Genomic DNA, 22,106 nt, shown 5'->3' with positions numbered 1-22,106 from the left:
ATTTAATATTTTGTATCTATATTGTATTTATAAGAAATCATAATATAATTAATAAAGTGAGCAAAACATATTATATTTACATTATTTGTTTTTAGTTTATTAGTTTATAGAACATTTAAAAAATGTATTTTTACTGATACCTACCTTCCTACTGAAAATTAAATTTGAATCAGTAATAATATAATATAATGGTATAGATATGTATAGACATGCATGCTAAATGTGGGGGGGGGGCATGTTGGTCGGTATTGTAACTTATAGGAATAGTATAGAGTATTACTCTATGCTGCATATTATTGACAAATTGCATTGTTGTATTGATAATTATCTTATCAATAGCTATAAATATCATATTATCATAACTCAAGTAAAATATACTGTTAATTTGACAAGAATTTTGTTTGTTAAATAGCAACAAGATGATTGTCAAACAAACAGGAATTATTGTCAACATAGGCACAAATAGTGTTTGAAATCTGGGGGGGGAGGGCTAAAGCTGTAGCTCAGATCAGGATACTGAATACTCTTATGATGCGTTTAAATTAAATAATGTGTATCATGTAGTAAAATAATTTGTTTTTTGTGTGGGCTATAGCAATTCTTAGGAGGGCTAAGCCTCCATACCCCCCCCTCTATTTGTGCCTATGAAATATAATATAACCAGAATTATTTTTAATTATCATCTCATTATAATTACAATTTCACATATGTTGGTTTGACAAAAATCTTGTCAGCTAAATAGCAACAAGATAATTGTTAAACCAATTAACCAACCTAGTATTTTTTTAATTTGATCAGGATTTTTATTCCAGTATAATCAATTAATATTTAATTCGAATTTAATACATTCATTCCAGTGATTTGCTCAGTAACAACTTAGGTATACTTTAAACCTACTGTACAACATTCAGCAGTCAGTAGAGCAACTTCCCCGATTTTTTATACCCTAAAATAGTATGTTTTTTGTACATACATAAATAAATTACAGGCTTTCCAGTGTTATTCATTCACACTAATGAACGTTGAACAAATTATTTAAATTTATACTACTTTAACGAATACTATTGTAGTGTTGTTTTAATTCTATTGTACATTTTTATACGTTATGAAAATCTACACTGTTGTTATACAAAATACATGTGATCATAATATGAAAAGGTGTTTATCGAAATTTTCCGACTGAAAATACCAAGTTTACCGACGAAAATAACTATTTTAATCATTTAATTTGTATGGTTTAATCCATTGTGCAATGTATTTGTAAGAGGACGTTGAAAAATATAAAGTTTCTAAGAATTAGAATATTATATACTATTTACCATTATAATGTATGTCTAAATTTTTGTTACACTATTATCCATGTTTTATGGTTGAACAACTTACAACTATAATTATACCTCAATTTTAGGTATGTGGTAGGTTGGTAGGACGGTAGGTATAACATTTTATATTTTACATTTTGATATTATATGTTTATTTGTATCATTGTATTTAGTTGAATTAATGTCTTATTGACTTTTTACAAAGGTAACAGAACAAAAGATGACATATAAATAAAAACAATTGAGTGAAATAATTCTGTTATGCATTGAACAATAAATATTTTAAAAACAGGTGATCCAATAATAAATATGAAGTTAAGAAAAAAACAGTTTGTGCCTTACTATGAAAGTATTGATGTATCAAAACACATATTGTAATCATGCATAATAAACGGTAGTAATGAATTCTTGAAAAAGTTAGTATAAGTAACTTAAGGATAAAAAAAATCCTAATAACTAATATTTCTGTCAATTCGGATGCTAACTCGTTTGAGTATTTTTGTACCATCTCTCGAATAAACCTTTTTCCGTCTAACATTGTCTATATTTTAATATTATTTAGTCATTGATAACAAAAAAAGTAAAAAAAAAATTATCATATAAATCCTATACATATATAACGTGTTATATTACTAATTTATTTGTGTCGATTCAACTATAATAATAGATGCTCAAACGAAATATTTGTGATCATCTCGATTCTGAACTGTAATCATGCAAAAAAAAAAATGTCGTCAAGAAACTGCGACTCCTTCTTTCACAGGGGCGAAGGAGAGTACGGAACCATTACGGATTTCCGATAAACCACAAAACGTTAATAAAAAAAAAAAAAGAAAAGAACATAGTGTATTGATAGTGGCTTTGGAAGAATATGATTTCACTCTCGTATCGCGTAGATGGTGATTTTGTTTTCGAGAATTTTCCAGCTTCTGAGTTATATCTACATAATATTATTATTTATGTATGTAGGTGCAGTCAACTCCGCCGGTATACACACTGATTGCGGCTCACGACGACCGACACGTATACTCATGGAGATAACTCTTGTCTATGGCCGTGATTTATATATACCTATATATAGGTACACTCGATACCGCGTATTGTCAATACGTACCTGCGTGTATGTTATGTGCGTGTACGTTTGTAAAAATAAAAATAAATCCAACGGCAGAGGTGACTCGCTAAACAAACAGAGTCGGGCGAAATGTCACGGTGGAAAAAAACTACGAATGTAAATAATAATAATAATAATAATATAAAAATATAAAAATAAATAAAAAAAAGTGCATGCCGAAGCCAATAAAACGCGCACGCGTTCCTCCCCCCGAATTCCAGGCGATCACGGCGCATCTGTCTCTATTTCGGTACACAATAACATCATTAGTCATTCGCCGGGGAAATAGATTCGGATCCCGTTGAATGACTGGAATTCAAATGCCTCGCTGGACGTATATTATACAGCGTGATACAAAATAATATTTAATATTTGCCACCGAAACGAACTACCTACAACACTGTTGGTAATTATAATATTGTTCAGCGCTCGCCGCTCATCGTGTACCTACATAATAATTTTGTGTAGGTATTAAAATGGGAAATCGCATCGTTTCAGGCAAAGAGTGATTGAGACGGTACCGTTTACGCGTTTGTAGCGATTCATATTATTATAATATTATGCAGCAAGTAAATAAATAACCATAGGTATAAAAAATATGAATTTCTCTTCTTATTTCTTAAACGCACGTCGACGATGTAGGATGATTCCTGTTGTTATCGAATAACAGTATAACACATAATTTTGTACGTACGCCTACACACGATATAAAATGAATACAAATGTTTGCTACACATTGGAAAAAGTAAAATGTATTTTCTCTAAAAAAACACGATTCATTATTATTATTATTATTATTATTATTATTATTATTATGATATTGCATTCGACTCTGAAATTCAATACTTATAACTTACGAGTTACATGTAATATGTGTAAATACAAATTTCATTGCAAGCAGCTATGTAAGTTATTCATTTTTAAATAAATTGAAGCGTATACTACTGAGAACTTTCTTTTTACCTGTCTTTATATTTTCTAACCTTTTTTCTAATGATTTTCCTTGAAATCAGATTTTGTGTAGGTAATATCATGTATATAGTATTATCATTATATTAGATAGGTCCACATATTATGTTTTAATGATTCCAAAATATTTTAGATAGATACAGATTATAATCATCATTTGTCATTTAAAAAGCTGAAATTATTATAGGAACTGAAATATTTAGGCTAGGTATTAACTATTAAGAGGATAATAAAAATATAGAAGCATCTTGTCACTAAACTTGATATTCAAATAGTTTTCCAAAATAACCCTATTGTTAATAAATAATAATAATATATTAAAAGTTTTAAATCATAAGATTAAAATTATACAAATGTAGTATATTATTCTTGAGTATAATTTTCGTAGTTTTAAAAAAAAAAAATCAAAACCACTGAATACTCTATTAAAAGGTAAATCACAATATTGGTGAAACTTCATTACAACTTTTATCAACTTATCAGTATTTTAAAACCTCTTTACCTATTGTTAAAAACTTAACATTTTGACCATAATTTATCTTGGTTGAATCTTTAAAAATATTTGACTATTTAAGGTTTTCAACCTATACATTACTCTCTTATATATTTATGTCTTATATAATAAAATGTTTGAGGTTATTTTTTTTAAATTGAGTTGTAAGATTTTCAGCGGAGCATTGTTTTTAAAATAATGTGTGTTTATATTTTGTACTTCAAATCGAATCTGATTAAATTGTAGATACTAATCCAAAATAATCAGGAAAATAAAAATCAAAAAACAAGAATTTTTACACAAAAGCAGTTTTCAAGAAAATTTATTCTATTTTTTTATTGTGATAAAATAAAATTAACAACTGCAAATACTTAAGATTTGTAAAACTTTTCGACACCTACTATACTGTATACGCAACACAGCGACTTCCCTAGTATTTTGTGCAACTTTAATATTTCGTTGATAACCGGAAATTAATAGAATTCTAATTCTAATTCAAATACCGGAAGTTTTTTTTTTTTGATCAAAATACATCGACAACTAGGCGATTAGTAATAGAAACATTTATTTTGGTTACATTTTTAGTAATTAAGTATTTAAATTTTCTACATTAAATTAAATTGTACAATTCTGTTTTTTTTAAGAATAAAATTAAGTTTTTTACATCCTGTGGGTTTGGTCCAAGTGCTTGACAGATTTATTCAGAGATGTGAAATTTATTTCGATACTGGTTGTATTTTTGACATTCAGTGATGATGTGGTTGACGGTTAAAAGTACGCTGCATTGACTCACATAGTGGAGGATCGTCTTTACTCATCAAGTAGCTGTGTGTTAAGTGTGTGTGACCAATTCGGAGGTGGTTTATTATACCGGAAGTTTGATTCTGAAAATTAATATATATATATAAGTTAAACGTTTGATTATTATTTAGTAAACTTAAAACCAGTTATTTCTCATAATCGATTATATATCATCATATTTTCATGAATTATTCTATAAGAAATTTTAATATTAAAATATATAAATTACATTTAATTCATTCAATTTTAGAGAATGTTTTGTTTAAAATGATAATTTTATCAAATTGATTTTTAAAATATACCTACTATAATGTATAAAAATGTATTTTCTACAAATTTAAAAATAAAAAACATCAAATCAACCAAGATGGAATTGATAATCAGGTATTTTAAGCTCTGCATTCTGTCATTATTACAGAAGAAATTCAAATATCTGATACGAATGAATGTAACGAAGTAAAAGAAGATATTCTTAAACGCTTGTTGTATATGGATTAAATTGAAAACTTGACTTAAGCAATGTGAAAAAATAGTATCTGCGTCCGACGTTGATGGATTTAAACAATAAACATATTTTAAAGTTTAAATCGGCAATTGTATAGGAGTTTATGTACCTAGTACCTACGGCTACGTATTAATCAGAAACGTACACATCTAGCTGTTCAACTCAACTTGAACTGATGAGTCAACGCCGATTGTCGTTTATTTATTATAATTTAAGTGATTTTTTATTTTATTTAGTATTAGATTTGAAAAATAAAACTATCAAAACTGTCTCATAAAAAAATATATGTATATTTTTTTTTTTTCATTAAGGAAAAAGTCTCGGTAACGTCACCATTGGTTTGTGTTTACATGATAATGATAATTTAAATATTTCTTTTATATTAATACGGTCTGTAAATACAAAATGAAAAGAATCAATTTTTCTTAATCAAAATTAATAATATAAAATATTACAAAAATAAAACATTATGAAAAAGACGATAGTAATAGGTACTATGTGATTAAAGCGTCTGGAAAAAAATAAAACAAAAATATCTCGATCTATGATAATACAATTTCAGGTTGACTTAAAATATACAGTATTGGTACCTAATATTCATTGCAGTTCAATGTGCCGTAAAAATGTTTTAGAAAGAAAAATTGATGAAAATTAAGCCCGGACGAAATGAATCAACTAATCAATAACAAAAGAAGGACATTGTGTATGCGTAACCACATCTATGTACTTTTAAATTATTTTCATTCTATACGTGCATAACTGTAATGTTATAAAAAAAAATGAGAAAAGTACTATTGGCCACCGTCGTATGAAATCGAATAATGCAAAAACATAAAAGATATTACTTTATGTGGTACTCGGAGGAAGAATTTATTTGGGTTAACATTTTTATCAGACAAATAGTATATACGCTCTTCTATTATGGAAAAATGATATTGTTATTTATTAAGGGGCCAAATTCTGAAATGTACATCCACAAGTACGAATGAAATTGCGATGCAATGTGCATTTGTGCATATACTCATGTAAAGTATAAACATCAATATTATTGGTTCAAACTGAATGTCCGATTGCGATAGGCTTGATTATTGACTTTACTACTTGCGATCATAAAATGTTTATCCAATAACTCGAAGAAAACGAGTATTTTACATATAAGTAGCCAGTAGGTTTATCGTGCACAACACGTCATACATTTCTTTTTTAAAATCACTTTATGAGAACACGTTGAATAGATAGATACAAATATTTTTATTTTTTTTTTAGATATCATAATAGAATTATATTTTTTTAAACGTGCCTATAATGCCTATATGTTTTTGCGATGGATATATTATTTTTTTAACCAAATTTTTCTGACCGTTACAATTATTGCTATGGCAACCCAACAAACATTAAAATGAATGTTACAACGTTATAATTTAGCGTTATACTACGTAACCACCTAAGTTGCAAATTGAAACTTATAATATAATATAATATAATATGCACCACTTAATTACTATAATGTATAATGAATTATTGAATTATCATTATACTACGGGTCTAAAACTATCTTCCCTAAAGTGGCAGTATTCCTAAGAAAATAAGGAAATTACAATTTTTTTACTTTGACAATGGTATAAATAAAACAACATCAAAAAAATTATGTCAAGGTTAAGGTACCAAAACACACAAATAATAAAATTTGATTCGACCTTGGATAGATCGCCTACGACGCTTGTGCATCATACTTGGTTTTATCATTCATATTGGGTGACAGTTGCTAGACCTATGATCGTACTATCTTCAAACTCTCTGAGCTAAAATCTCTCCAAAATCAATTGGATTAACGTTGTTAATTTTAAAGAGGTACGAAGGTATACGCTTATGTGATTTACCATCGTTCCTTCATATTTAAAAATATTATATTTGAAAAAAATAGGTAATACACTGTAAGACGCATATACCTACCTTATAAGTTAAGCATAAGTAAGATATTATTCAACATAAATTTAGATCATATTTTTGTATTTATAAAATATGTATTATATACTTTAAATGAAATGAAATTAAGTAGTATAACTTACAGTTAAATAATAACACTCCATGCCAATACAATTTTAGTTTTATATGTAGGTTTGCTTCCAGTATTGTTTATGCTATAATATTATGTATGTTATTTTGATTCTAAAAATAGTAGCTATCAATGTACGTGCAGGTTATGCTAAATAATTATGATCTAGCCTTAATTACTTTTATAATATAATTAATCATAAAATAAAAATTTAAAAATGTGGAAATTGTATAGTATTATATTGATATTGCATGTGATATCTGATATCTACCAAATGGAAATATACCACCTTTAACGACTTATGTAACTGAAATCAAATAATATTATGTAGGTACCTTCATTAAAATTTCATGCACTCTAATAGCTCCAATATTTTACAGTCCAACTATACGAAATATACGTATATATAATACGCTGATGTCTTCATTGAAACATTTAAAGAAAGTAAGTTGCTTTTCTTAGAAAAAAAAAGTTGTTTTATTGTATGAGGAACATAGGTAGGTACTCTAAATTTCACTTCCTGCATGCATAGACGACAATAGTGACATAAACAAAGTATAGATAAATGTGTTATTAAGCTTTTTTTACGATGACTATTAGGTGTACCTATCTTACTGTTTATAAGTTTGTTTTGAAATGAAATGATTTTGATAACACTGTTTTTGAATTAAGAAACATTGTAATTTGTTATGTGTTTCAGTTACAACTTAATTTTTATATAGTGATAATTTAATTAATATATTATATTATAAAAGTAAATTAAGTACATCAATGTGTATCTTGAAAATAATAGTGATTGTATAAGAATATTATTTCTACATGATGTTTACTGTGTAAAAGAAATTTAGAAGAGAAAAACAAATTTAATGCTTTGTAAGCCATTTTGGAACTGGTTGATCTGTAATACCAGATGTTATTTTTCCAGGGCGTTTCGATGAACAGATGAAAAATGCACCTGGCTCGTTAAACATTGGTACCCAAAATTGCATGAGAAAACAACTGCGCAGTGGTTTTTATTATACATGTAGTGTACATTATATACGTAAACTTTTATCTCAGATACCTACGGATTTTGTTAAAGACGGAGTTTACAAAAAATCAAGAAATAGTTGATGTTTTTTACTATAGGAGATAATACTTACGAAATTATTTCAGGAAGTTGTTGTTAGTTGTTACTCCAAATAAATGTTTTCCATAACGTAATCGAAAATACTAATTTTTTTAAGAAAAAAGTCAACAATAATAATAACTGTTGAGTCCAAAATGATGGTCACAGAGGTATACCAAAGTCGAGTACCTAATGCTATAAAACAGGGGTGGGCAACTGGCGGCCCACGGGCCGCATCCGGCCCGCGAGCCTTTTTTATCTGGCCCACGCTACATTTTCAAATTGCATTAGGTATAGGTATACAATTTTAAACTTTATCGTCTATACTCTATAATCTATAATGTCTAGTATAGTGTATACTCTATCTTATCGATATAATAATATTGTTATCTGGTATTGAACATTGTTAAATGTATAAATGTCACAATATAGTTATAGTAGGTATATACACACGTATGGATACGTATAGATTTTAACCATAGCTGTTTGTACCGATCTATTTAATTATATCAGAAACATATTAAATCAAAACATAGAAATCGACTTACAGATGAAACATTAAGTCACCTACTTCGTGTTTCTTCGTCCGAAATAGAAGTCGATTTTGCCGCGTTGTCATTAGAAGCCACACATCCTCAAAACTCTCACTAAACTGCAAATAACTATTTATATTTTATATTTAAATATTTAATTAAATTATTTTCAATAACGCTTTTTGTATTACCTATGTCCTATTTCATTATAAACAAAATAAATGCTATTTAAAATGTATATTTTAAATGACCTTTTTTTTTTTTGCTTTCTATGCTCTGGCCCGCTATATTTTAAATTTCTAAAAATTGGCCCTATAGTAACTGTGAGTTTCCCATCCCTGCTATAAAATATAAAACAAAATAATTATTATAAAAACGAATTAAATTTTGATAAAACAAACTATAGGTGTATAAAATATGAATATACACCTACCTATTTAACAAAAATACCTTTACAACAAATGTGAACTAAGTTTTTTAGCAGTTTTCTTACGTTTCGTCATATTTAACATTTATAGTTATAATTTAAATATTTAATTCGTATTATACGCAATAAAAACTTGTTAGACACTACCGCATTATAGATATTAAATTATTTTACCAATAACCAACAAAAATCACAAAGACATTTAAACTATTAAGAGGTTGAATAAAAGTATTGATAAACTTAATTTTATGATTACCTCAAATTTACCTATTATATCCGCTTAAATTTAATGGAAATACTGTAAGATAATAGTCACGTACTGAACTACTAAACCAACAATCTATATTGATGAACAAATTACTCGGGTAGTTGTTATGCTATGAATGTCACGAAAACTACATAATAATTGTATCGAAAAAAGTCGATTGACTTTTATACATTTAGCAGTTTGAACCATATTTTGATGAACGTATACACCATCATATGATATAATATACATCACCCAATTTATAATAACAGTTAGAATTTGTTATCATTGCATTAAATATATCAATTTGGGAGGATAAATAAATTATAAGTTGAAAAATAAATAAATATAAAATAGGTAATACCTGAAGCCTATGTCAAAAAAGTACATTTAGAATATTATTCCGTAGAAAAAATAATTAACTGAGCTATACATGGAACAAAACAGGTTGACTGCCAATTAATCAGCGTAAATCTACATTGGAAAGATACTGTTTTTATTTCTTATTTAATAAATTAAATTAGTAAATAATTTATGAAAATAGATTAAAAAGAATGATTTCATAAATGATTTGAATACAAATTACTTGATTACATTTCAAATACATTACGTAGGTAATACGTGCATCTAATCAATCATACCCTTAAATGAATATTTTTTATACATAAGCTGTGCTGTACAACCTCAAAGCGAATACTTCAATATTAAACTGATAGAAAGAAGTCAAACATGACAAGGATCAGGGAAAAAATCAAGACTTGATGTAAAAAATTTAACTCTGTTTAAAATACACGAAGGTGGAGCAATATATCGCATGTGTAAAAAAATAATAAATCAAATGACTTAATCCTAGACCGAACAACTAAAATTGTTTGAATGTGCATAATATATGGAATGTACCTACATGTGTATATACCGAATCTGGTAAACAGTCTGTCAATCTATTAATCTTCGTTAGCGAAATTATTTATTAACATCGAGTAAAATCCCATGATCCTATGAAAAAAATCATCGTTGTTCAACTCACCTATAATGTATATTGTATATATGCATGTTATTATGACAACGAATTTCACTCAGTAGAACATCGGTTTGCTACACATTTAAATGAAATTTATGTTTTCAAAACAGACACACTGTAATAATATTATTAGGCAAGGACGAATTTTATGGATGCAAGGGAAAGGGTTACCTCTATGAACGCTTTTTATATTTCACGGTTGTGTTGTTTAAATTGATAGAAGCTTATTTCTAAAATTAATGCTACCTAACGGTTTAATTTATTCCCTTTTATAAAATTTAAATTCCCTTTGTATAAATATTTTTCTATAATACTTAAGGCCCTACTTAAAGTGAGTTACTTAAATATTAATTCTCTGAATTTCCTCCTGTTGAACCATTTAAAATTTTAATAATGTCTTTGCATTATATTATAATGTATGTATGTACCTACACAAGATAAATCAATTCTTGGTAAGCATTACGATTGCGTCATATTAATTTAACTATAATACTCTTTAAATTTGGAACTATTTTGTGAGCTAAGTAAGCGTCTCTGATTATATTAGGTATATCTGATATATCGATAATTGATTTTGTATTTCACCCAAATTTCTGCTTGTTTTTTTTTTGTAAAAAAATGAGTTAAAAATTCTCTTTTAAACAGAATATATCTCTACAGATTTGGAATCTTTGTTCTTTTTAAGAATATAATATGTATTCTTTTGTTTTATTTTATTATAAATTAAATAACTTACTAGAAATTCGGAAGATCATATTATACGCCATAATATTATGTTCATATTATATTCATTTATAATTTATTAGATATTTGAATATATCATTTCAATATATATATTTATAATCATATATCACAAATCATAAACTGAAGCAACTCAAGTTTATGCATTGTACTCAATTACATGTGCTGAAAAATATTTAATAATTTGGAAACGCTTTAATTACTGTTTGCATATTTTTATAGTTTGGTAAAAATATCAATAACAGATAACACCGCTGCACATTGCCACATTTATTTGGTAAAATATTTAACAGCCGTATTAATTATATCATATTTTGGTTCATAATTCCTAATAAGTTTAATGACCGTTTACAAACTTTGTGAACACCTATATAGTATAATAGCTTATTTACATATTAAGCTTAGAGCTATAAAAAATACGTTTGAAAATGTATCGATTATGAATTATTAAGTAAGCTTATTATTAGTTATTGTCTTTATGTACCTATATTAATGATGCGAATTACATATTTATCTATTATTATTCAATAAACATAATATAATCATGCTTAATGTTCATCCAATCATAGTCGTACTATTTAAAACAAATTTTATATATTATGTAAGTAAAATCTACAAAAATAATTTGCGTGTTTCAGTATAATGAGTCCATAATGAAAACTTGAGAAATCAAAACACAATTTTACTATGAACAATATATAAAAATTTAACTATTTAGAAAACATTTTTTGTTAAATAATTAAAAAATGTTACCGTCTAATTTTAGACTTTACCAACTGTATTGTCACTGTAGTTATAACCTAATAGAAGAATTCTTGTTACTAAGTTTTTTTTTTTTTAATACGAACTTATCAGTAGGTACGCTATTTATTTTATAAAAATTAATGAAAACTGAAAAAAATAGTTTAACTAGGTATGTAGTTTTGAAAAAAACACTATTCATAATTTAATGAATATTAAATAGTTGTTTTTTTTTTAACATTTTAGATTCGAATTAAGCACAATTTTATATTATTTTTAATTTTTAATTTTTTAAATAATTGAGTACTTTCAGTATCCTATACACATTTATCAATATATATTACAAATAAATATTTCAATAACTTCCATCACCATTTAAAACTACAAAATAATAAAAAAATTAATAAATATGGGTTATTTACATAAAGTTTATAGTATGATGTATAATAAAATATAGGTACATATAATAAAATAATAAAACCCATTGTTTTGTGGTTTTATTTATTACATTTTTAGCAATAATTATTTACTAAAATAAAGCTGAAAGGGAAACAATGTTGCTAATAAAACAGAAGAGACTAATAAATTTAACTATTTTTTTTTTTATATTTGTACAAATAATTAAAACTATCTATAAGGCTTTTAAACATCTAACTAAAATTTTTATATTGTTTTTACTGTCTTACATTTTATATGTTCTTTAAATAATTATTTACGAGTATCATTTTAATTATGTAAAAATTCACTGATTAAATTGAATTCAAAATGCTATCCTTAAATATTGAACAAATTTGATAGGTAGTATATAACCAGGCAAAACTAATGAAATAATAATAAAAATAATAATTTTTCTATTCTAATTTACGATTTTACGATTATCTAATTAATCATACTAAACACAAACATTTTGGCAGTGTTGCGCATTATTTGGAAAAATATATATTGATCTTATCTTATCTAGAAAAAAATAATTTAAAATTCATATTTGATTTATCTATTCAAATAAAATGGTAACCAGAGATAATAAAATATACAATAAATTGTACAATTAATGTGTAACTATATATATGTATAATGTGTATTGTATATATATATATATATATATATGTGTGTGTGTGTGTGTGTGTGTGTGTGTGTGTGTGTGTGTGTGTGTGTGTGTGTGTGTGTGTGTGTGTGTGTGTGTGTGTGTGTGTGTGTGTGTGTGTGTGTGTGTGTGTGTGTGTGTGTGTGTGTGTGTGTGTGTGTGTGTGTGTGTGTGTGTGTGTGTGTGTGTGTGTGTGTGTGTGTGTGTGTGTGTGTGTGTGTGTGTGTGTGTGTGTGTGTGTGTGTGTGTGTGTTCAAAGGATCTATCTCATGTATTTAATAAAATAAAATAAAATAATATTTATCTGTATAATTTTTTATGACAAGATTTTCAATTTTCTTCTCGTATTTTTCATTGCAGGTAGTTGTTTTCCTTCAAGTCGATACTGTTAAATATAGGTCATGCCATCTATTCCTGCAGTCCATTGCTGAAATTCATCAATCTAGAGAGTTCGATTCAGCCAGCTCCATGTTTTTTGTAGCCTGATCTTCCCACATTAACTAAACATCCTATTGGTTTATTATCTTCCGAAGTAAGTACCACATTGTTGTTTAAGTTTGATTTAAAACATTTTTTTTTTTATGTGGGATTTGTAATTGTTGAAGCTATCTGTCTTATACTGTAATTATTTAACAGGATATTGTTCATTCTTGCTGTTAACTCCAATGAGTCATTGTATTTAAAAATGTAAAAATTGAAACTTATGCAGTTATATCTTATATGACGTATATTGTTATGCTTATAGCAAAAATTCAATTTTATTCTAATTCAAGTTTTAAATTATCTGTTTTTTATTTAGATCTTTCATCTATTATCTAAATAAATATTATTATTAAGTGTTACCTAGATAATAATATATGAATGAATTAACTATTAGCAATAATTATCATATATAGGTAATTTTTGGGTTATTTTTTACAACACAGCATTTTGAATTGTGTACAGACTACAGAGTACAGAGTGTCCCGTGAGAATATACCCATTAACCGTAGAAGGGGACTCAACGTACGGATAAAAACCAGTTGAGATTAATGAAAATAAAATGTTGAAAGGTCAACATTTTTAGCAAAATAAACTCTATAAAATAGGTATCATTATTTTTTCAAAATTAAAATATTGAAGAATAATTTTTTTAACTTTTTACCAAAAAATAAAATTCAATAAAATAATAAAATACATGTAGTTCTTGTCTATGTGAGTCTAATAAAAAAAAACAACAGATTTATGATATATTTATTATCTCAGGAGATATCACAATGGGTAAATCCTCGCGAGGCACTCTGTATATGAATCTGAGTACAAGCACAAAGAGAGTCTCATCTTTAAAATAAAATAGCTTTCAAAGTAATAAAAATAGTTTTTTTGTTTTTTAGATTTCAAATTGGATTGTTCATTGTTCTAATAATGGGTTTTATAATATAAAATATTGTTTATTATTTTTCAACGCACTAGGTTTTGAGTAAGTATATACTGTTCCCACTTCCCACACATGTGTAAACGCCATTTAATTTGATTGGAACTTTATTATAAATTAAAAATACGAATTTTCTAGTCGGAAAACGTTCTAAATCCTATTATAATATTTCGACAAAACCTCTCGAATTCGTTGAATTTATTGATTTTAGTACGTGCGATTACGCATTTATATTAAAGGTCTTGAGGTTTATATTTTTATTTGATATTCATTCATAAAAAATTACGTACAACGTTTAGCATGTACTACGTACATTTACGGCTTACATGAAACTAATTATCTATATACCATGATGGAGATTATGACTTGGTATACTCGGTATTATATATTATTTTTAGGTACTGTTGTCCAATGATGGAAACGGGATGAAAAGCTGCAATAAATCGCGTGTAATTCGGAGACTAGAATATTGTCGTTCCCAACTAAATATATACCTAAGTATATAATATAACTAATATTGACTATCCTTTTATAATGGTTTTGAACCCATATTCACTAAAACACGTGCAAGATTATAGTGGTTGCGCACGTTGTGCGTGGTGTTGTGGTAATGCTGTATCACTCGTAATTATATTGGGACCCTGATAGTCTCTAGGCAATTTTCATTTAAACGAAACGTCCTCTGTTCGTGCTGTTTCAATGGGACGAATTAAAATCATTTTTTATATATATATATATATATATATATTATTTGCTAGAAGTAAATGTCTGCGTTTTCAAATAATTATATGGATACAATTAAATCGATTACCATTTTTTCCGAGGTAGATATATACTATTATTATTATGTAAGATGTAACTTGAAAGAAAGGGGTATTTAGCATTTATCATGTGATTTAGTAATCAAGTGAGAACAAATCAGTAATTAAGCGATTATGTTGTAGTTATATGTATTTTGATTTATTAGTATAAATCGGATGTAATACGATAGTTCTTGTCGGACATTACAAATTACACAGTAATTTTAATAATTAAAAGCAATATGCTGTTGAACTAAATAAATAATTTTGTTGATTTTTGATGTTTGTTTTCTTTGTCATTACATCAAACATGTTGCAAGTATTTATAAAAGTAATAACCATATTAGAAACATAATATTAAAAATTAATAAAATTAAATTGTGAAATTTGTATCAATGTATTTTGAAATATTCCCGGGTTAAAATAATAAAGAATTTATTTAAATTAATATATTTAAATACAACTGTTAATAAATAATTATAATATTTTTATTATTTATATTAAATATAAGTATGTAGATTGTAGGTAGATGTATTTCTATGTCTCGATGCAAAATGACTAGTACCTATATCATTATTTAAATTATTTGGTAAATTCTATTTTTGTTTGAATATATTCATTGTTGTAAATTTAAAATTATATAAAATCCAAAAAAATATTAAATACTTTTTGTTATTTTAAATAAATAAATGAAAACCTTAATACCAATTTAAATATTTGACAAATAACGAAGACGTTGTTGAGTTCTTGAAGTTTTTCTATGAAATTATTTTGATAAAAATTATTTCTTAATCTTTTATGGGTATTCAATTATTATAATATAATATATTATATATTTGCATTAAGTTCCGTTGACCTTTATGTTATTGTGACTAATGAAAATATCGAGAACGAGTATAAAACAGTGACATCATTTATCTATTGATATCTATATATAATCATAATTCATAACAAATTTACAAATTCAGAAGAGTATTCACGGGTATTCGTATAGTAGTGGTTTCAATGTATAATATAAAAGGATATTAAAGTAAAATACGGAATTTAAAAAAAAAAATTAAGAATTCTACTCGCCTCATCTAATTATGATTAATGAATAATGTACTTAAATACGTATAGGTAATTTTACTATAAAAAAATTATATACACATAGATAGATATTTATTATAAAATATATAATGCATCGTGAATAAATTTAAAGGATATAAATATTATTATTCCTATTTGCTGCTATTTTAAAATTAAAATTCAGCTTAATAATTTTATTTAATGACGCAATAATATTAATATTTGAGGTGATGGAGATAATGACTCATTACATTTAGTCAATGGATATATTATGTATGTTTTAATGTTTTATGAAATCAATACTAATAATAATGTGGTGTCGTGTTAAGAGAAAGTTTACGATTCGTATTATTTTTTCGTTGTTTTATTCAAGTTTAGTTGATATTCAAACTAGAAGGAAAAAAGACAAAATTCAATTAAAATTTGATGTTTGACAAAAAAGTAGGTAATATTTTGAACCCTATAGGATGAATTTTTTTTAACCAAAGCTATAAGTACTACCAAATTAATGATTATTTGAACATCGTGGTTTACTGGTTTAACATCAAACATATACATCTCCAAAATACTACAATAGGAATTTGACAACAAAAATAGATCAAAATTAAGAAAAATAATATAGAGTGCATTGACAATTTGTAATGCTATAGAAATAGGTGCTAAAAGTGAAAAACCTAACCATCGCCGCAATTAGATAATCTAATTTCAAATAATATCTATATTCCTGTGGCAAGGTTTAGTTATTACTTATTAATTATATTGTCTAAACCTATAATCATAGTTTATTTTCCATTACATACTGTATGTAGTCGCTAATAGGTACTGCGTAAATGTCAATTTAAATCACTCTACATACATATTATTATGTGATTATGTCGTATCTAGTAAACTTTACTTACCTATTAAAAATTGCTTTTTTGTTAATTTCTTAAATAGATTTATTTAATTTTAATGAAGTGTTTAGATATAATAATTATTATAGTTTACGATACCATTGTAATTAAAAGTTAAACGAATTAAATTGGCTCCAATATCACAAAACTTCATCCCAAACAAATGTCTTACTTAATGGTGGTTGCGTGTTGTGTGAAATCTCAGTGTCACAATAAATGTTATAAAACTGTTTGAGTTTTAAAGAAATTCTGTCGAACACACATAACTTCTGTGTAAACTATAAGATATTGCCATATGGGCCATGGTATAACCTCGTCAAAGTAAACATACCACACTGTCTAACCTTTAAAATCTCTATTAATATTCTTTAAATAAAATATTTGGAAACACGATTCACATAAAATTCAAAACAATAAAAACAAATTATGTTTAGTAAGGAATACTATGATCAGTTATAAACTTAGTCATCTATAAACACTGAAATTTATAATATAATTCATTTTTTTTTTTGAAATTCAATCGTCTTTTTTAGATCAGTAGATCACCTATCAGCTGTTATTTGACAAAGAAATTTGGAAAAGAAGTGGAATACAACACTGTAAACATCCTATGATATGTACATATTATATATACGTTATAGGACGCATAACATATAGGTTGAATGGACATGAGCATATCATAATTACAGCACTCAACAGTCAACACATGCACTAAAAATATTTTCTTTACTCGATAACTAACATATTTCATTATATTATATTTTAATAAAAATTCGTATAAATCGCAATTTAATTAAACATCATAATATATTAACATCCCATAGAATATTAGTTATTATCATAACAGTATATAAATAAACCATACAAGGTAACATAATATATTATTATAAATTTAATTAAAGTTGAAAATAAATAAAATTGTTATGCTTGGTTCAATATGTAAATTCGTCAAAATTTTAACTGAAAAAAGCTATAAAAAATCTGTACTTATATATTTTTAAATTTTTGGCTTATATAATTAACTACTTATATGCAACCTTGTTTTGAATTTTCAATAAGACTAAGAGCTTATTAAGCACAGAATATGGTGTCTAGGAAAACAATTTCTTCTTCTTCTTCTTAGGCTTGAAACAGACCATTTCGGTCTAATTTTGCTTCCACAACAAATTCCTCTCCATTGAATTATATCTACTGCCAAATTGATGCTATAAGTAGGGTCCACTCGTGTTAAGTCTCTCTTCATCGTATCAAACCATCTTTGGCGTGATCTCATATGGGTCTTTTTCCACTCAGGTTTCCAACGAACACTTTTCTTATAAGACACCCTTCTGCACGCCACACATGCCCTGCGCATTCCAGTCTTTTACTACTAAGAAATTTGGAAATGTTCGGTTTATCATAAAGTATTTGTAAATACTTTATGATTATATATTTATATATTTATATTGATTATATATTTATGATTATGATTATATTTTTTGATTAATTTGAAATTTATTTTATAGATACTTACATATTTTTTTGAAATAATAGCAATTTAATTAATATAATATTTTTTTTTTTTTTTTTTTTTTTTTTATTAAATTAAAGTGTTTCTGACATACAAGGTCATCTAAGTTATTGATATAATAAAGAATTTTTAAATATAACATAAAACTATAAAATATCCTAAACTGAGAAACCATCTCCCCTCAGAATCGTTTTTCGTATACATGCAATGATATATATTATATCATCGAATTCGAATTTAATACCATCCATTACAGTAACCCATTTGTATACTACTTTACAGCAGAGCGACATCTACTTACCCGCTTTTTTTTGATTTCAATACCTTAACTTTGAACAATTAATATAAGGTTACATATAAGTTTTTCTTGCAAGAATTATACTAAAAAGTCATTGAGTGCAGCTCCACAAATATCTATTTTTATAAGCTTCTGAAGTTGAAATTTTGAAAACACGGAATATTAAGTATTCACCTATTTATGTATTCTAATTAATTTTAATTAGTTTTTGTTGTAAAATAAAAAGTAATAACTGTAGAAATTTGATAATTCACAATTCTTTAAATACGGTATCATTTTCTGTACTCAATTAAACTAATCTGTTCAAAAATAATAATAGTAGGGACGTGAAACTTTTAAAGACCTATTTGATAGATAAATAAATAATTATATTATGTTATACATACAATAATATTCTCAAAAAATTTAGATTAATTTTAAACTATTTCTTATATTTATACCACGAGTCTAAAAACCTCACACCGTTATACTGATTCAACAGTTCATAGCAATGGACAATGGTGGTGTATGATATAAATATAAACTATAAACTTATACTTTGTAGTAATAAAATAAGTGTTAAGTTTTCAGAAAAACTTAATTCTAAATAATATTATAGGTTGCTAATGACTAATGAGTAATAAATGAATTTATCAAAATTTAATTCAAATTTAACAAATTTATTACAGTGACTCACTCAATGAAAATGTACATCGACATCTACTATACAACAGAACAGTTATCTACTTGCTCACTTTAAAAATAAAAATCTAATTTTGAAAAAAATAAAATACGGTACGACATGTACGTCTGTACGACTGTACCTACCTATACTATATAAAGGTAAGTACCTACAGCACATTATTGGTATGTATGGTATATTATAAAAGTTAATGTCAATTTCATTTGGGAATTGCAATTTGATGGTGGACCGAAATAGAATATTTATTTTGTACTTTTAAATCAATAAACTACCTAATAGACATTCGTTCATTTTATTAAGTTTACTTTATATGTTTATCCTTTCCGAAACCATGTAAATATTTAAAAAAAATTGTCTCATGTATTTTATTGCATATTAATATAGGTATTAAAAAAATCTTTATAATGCACTTTATAATATACTTACTAATTACTATAGGTACAGTTATATTATTATATATAGCTCATGGCATAAACAATAGTATGGTGAATTATTAATTATACCTTTATCACAATCCGCTCGTTATTTCCCAATCATTAGAAATTTGTTTTAACTATATAGATATTATACCTAATATTCTATATAGAATTTATTTATTTTAAACGAATTCTATACTTTCTTAATTGTATACTGTTTGTTAACATTTTTTAAATAACTGTTAACATACATTTAAATAAATTATTTTTTGGAAAAATTATGAAAAAGCTTCTCCCTCTTCCCTCCAAAAAAACAATGTGGTGCGTCCACAATTTGGTCTTTGTATTTCATCCTTAGGCTTATTATTGGTAATATTTCCACTACTATTAATATTTAATACCTATACCTACATTAAACATTTACTTTTTAGTAGCAGTTATCATACTTACCACACTGTACTATGAACGGGTAGTTCTATAAGACTAACGTAACGATATAATATAAATGGTCAGAATGTCCTTTAAAATAATTTTTACGTAACCTACATACGTGTATACAACACATAAATTTTTTTGTATTTTAAATTTAATATCTTGTGTGGGAACATTTCACTTTTTTATTGAACTGCATCTACTGAAAATACTTTACGACAATTTTTACTTTATAGATGTGAATAAATTATAGCATACCTGCGTGCTCTATACTATATCATAGCCCATAGGTAAAAATGTTCTGGTGTTTGAAAACGTTACGAAACACCTAAAACAAGTGTTAGGTATAAACACAAAGTATAAAAAATTCTACTTTTCATTGAACATAAAATAAAAAAGTATTAATTGTGTACTTAGCTAAAGGAACAGAAATTATGAGAAATCGTTATTGCACTGCGAATAAAAACGTTTATTTTTTATTGCCAGTATTTATTTTCACGGAGCAAGTTAATGCGATTTCTATTCTCTGCAGGAAACAAAATTACATTGACGTTGCTTGTTTGTTAACCAATATCGAAGTATTACACTAATCACGGAATAAAACAGCATATTATTTTTTATATAAGTATACCGTCGTATAATATATACATATGCACCCGCGTACTTAATAATAATAATAGTAATAATATATCGAGTATCCACTATAGATAATTTCACACCTTTATCTATTTCTCTCTTTATCTCTCTCTCTCTCTCGGTGAGATTAGAACAGTGCGAGTTATTCGAAGGTTCCCCTAAAGCCTTGGCAAACAAGTTTGTAGTATCATGACGTAGGACTCGATGAAATACGAATGATGAATACAATAGTTATGAGCATAGTTATAAGGGACTAGACCATCCTATGTTAAATATATTGGTAGTCGCATGCCAACATGGCGCAGTTATGCAGCCCGTTGAGTATAAATATATCGTAAACATGTATTCAGTGTTTGGAACGTTCACTAAAAAAATTAATTCGTTCAGTCCTTAAAAAGGAACTCGTTTACATTCTTGTTGTTTTAAAAAACTAATAGGGTCGTTCATTTAATATCGTTAAATTTTTCTATAGTAGAAATTTTAATAAGAAAATATTATTATACAACATTATAATACTAATCAATATATTTTAAATATAATATATTTATTAAACGGAAATAGGTACATTAAGCGTCCAAGTTCATCAAAATACAAACGTTGTTCACGTTCACGTCCAATTTGAAAAAAAGACGAGTGAAATTAACGCATGAATGTGTGCGTCCATGATCAACGTTTATTCCAAACACTGTACATAGATATATTATGTATGTTGTACCTTATCAGAGTCATTCAATTGCCGAAGAGCACCATTTATCTTGACTCGAAGGAAACGTGAAAAGAGCCGGTCGATTGATA

The sequence above is a fragment of the Diuraphis noxia genome, unplaced genomic scaffold, assembly GCF_037042655.1.
Source record: "Diuraphis noxia isolate RWA-SAM2 unplaced genomic scaffold, SU_Dnox_SAM2 contig0003, whole genome shotgun sequence".
Taxonomy (NCBI): domain Eukaryota; kingdom Metazoa; phylum Arthropoda; class Insecta; order Hemiptera; family Aphididae; genus Diuraphis; species Diuraphis noxia.
This window is presented reverse-complemented; position numbering follows the sequence as displayed.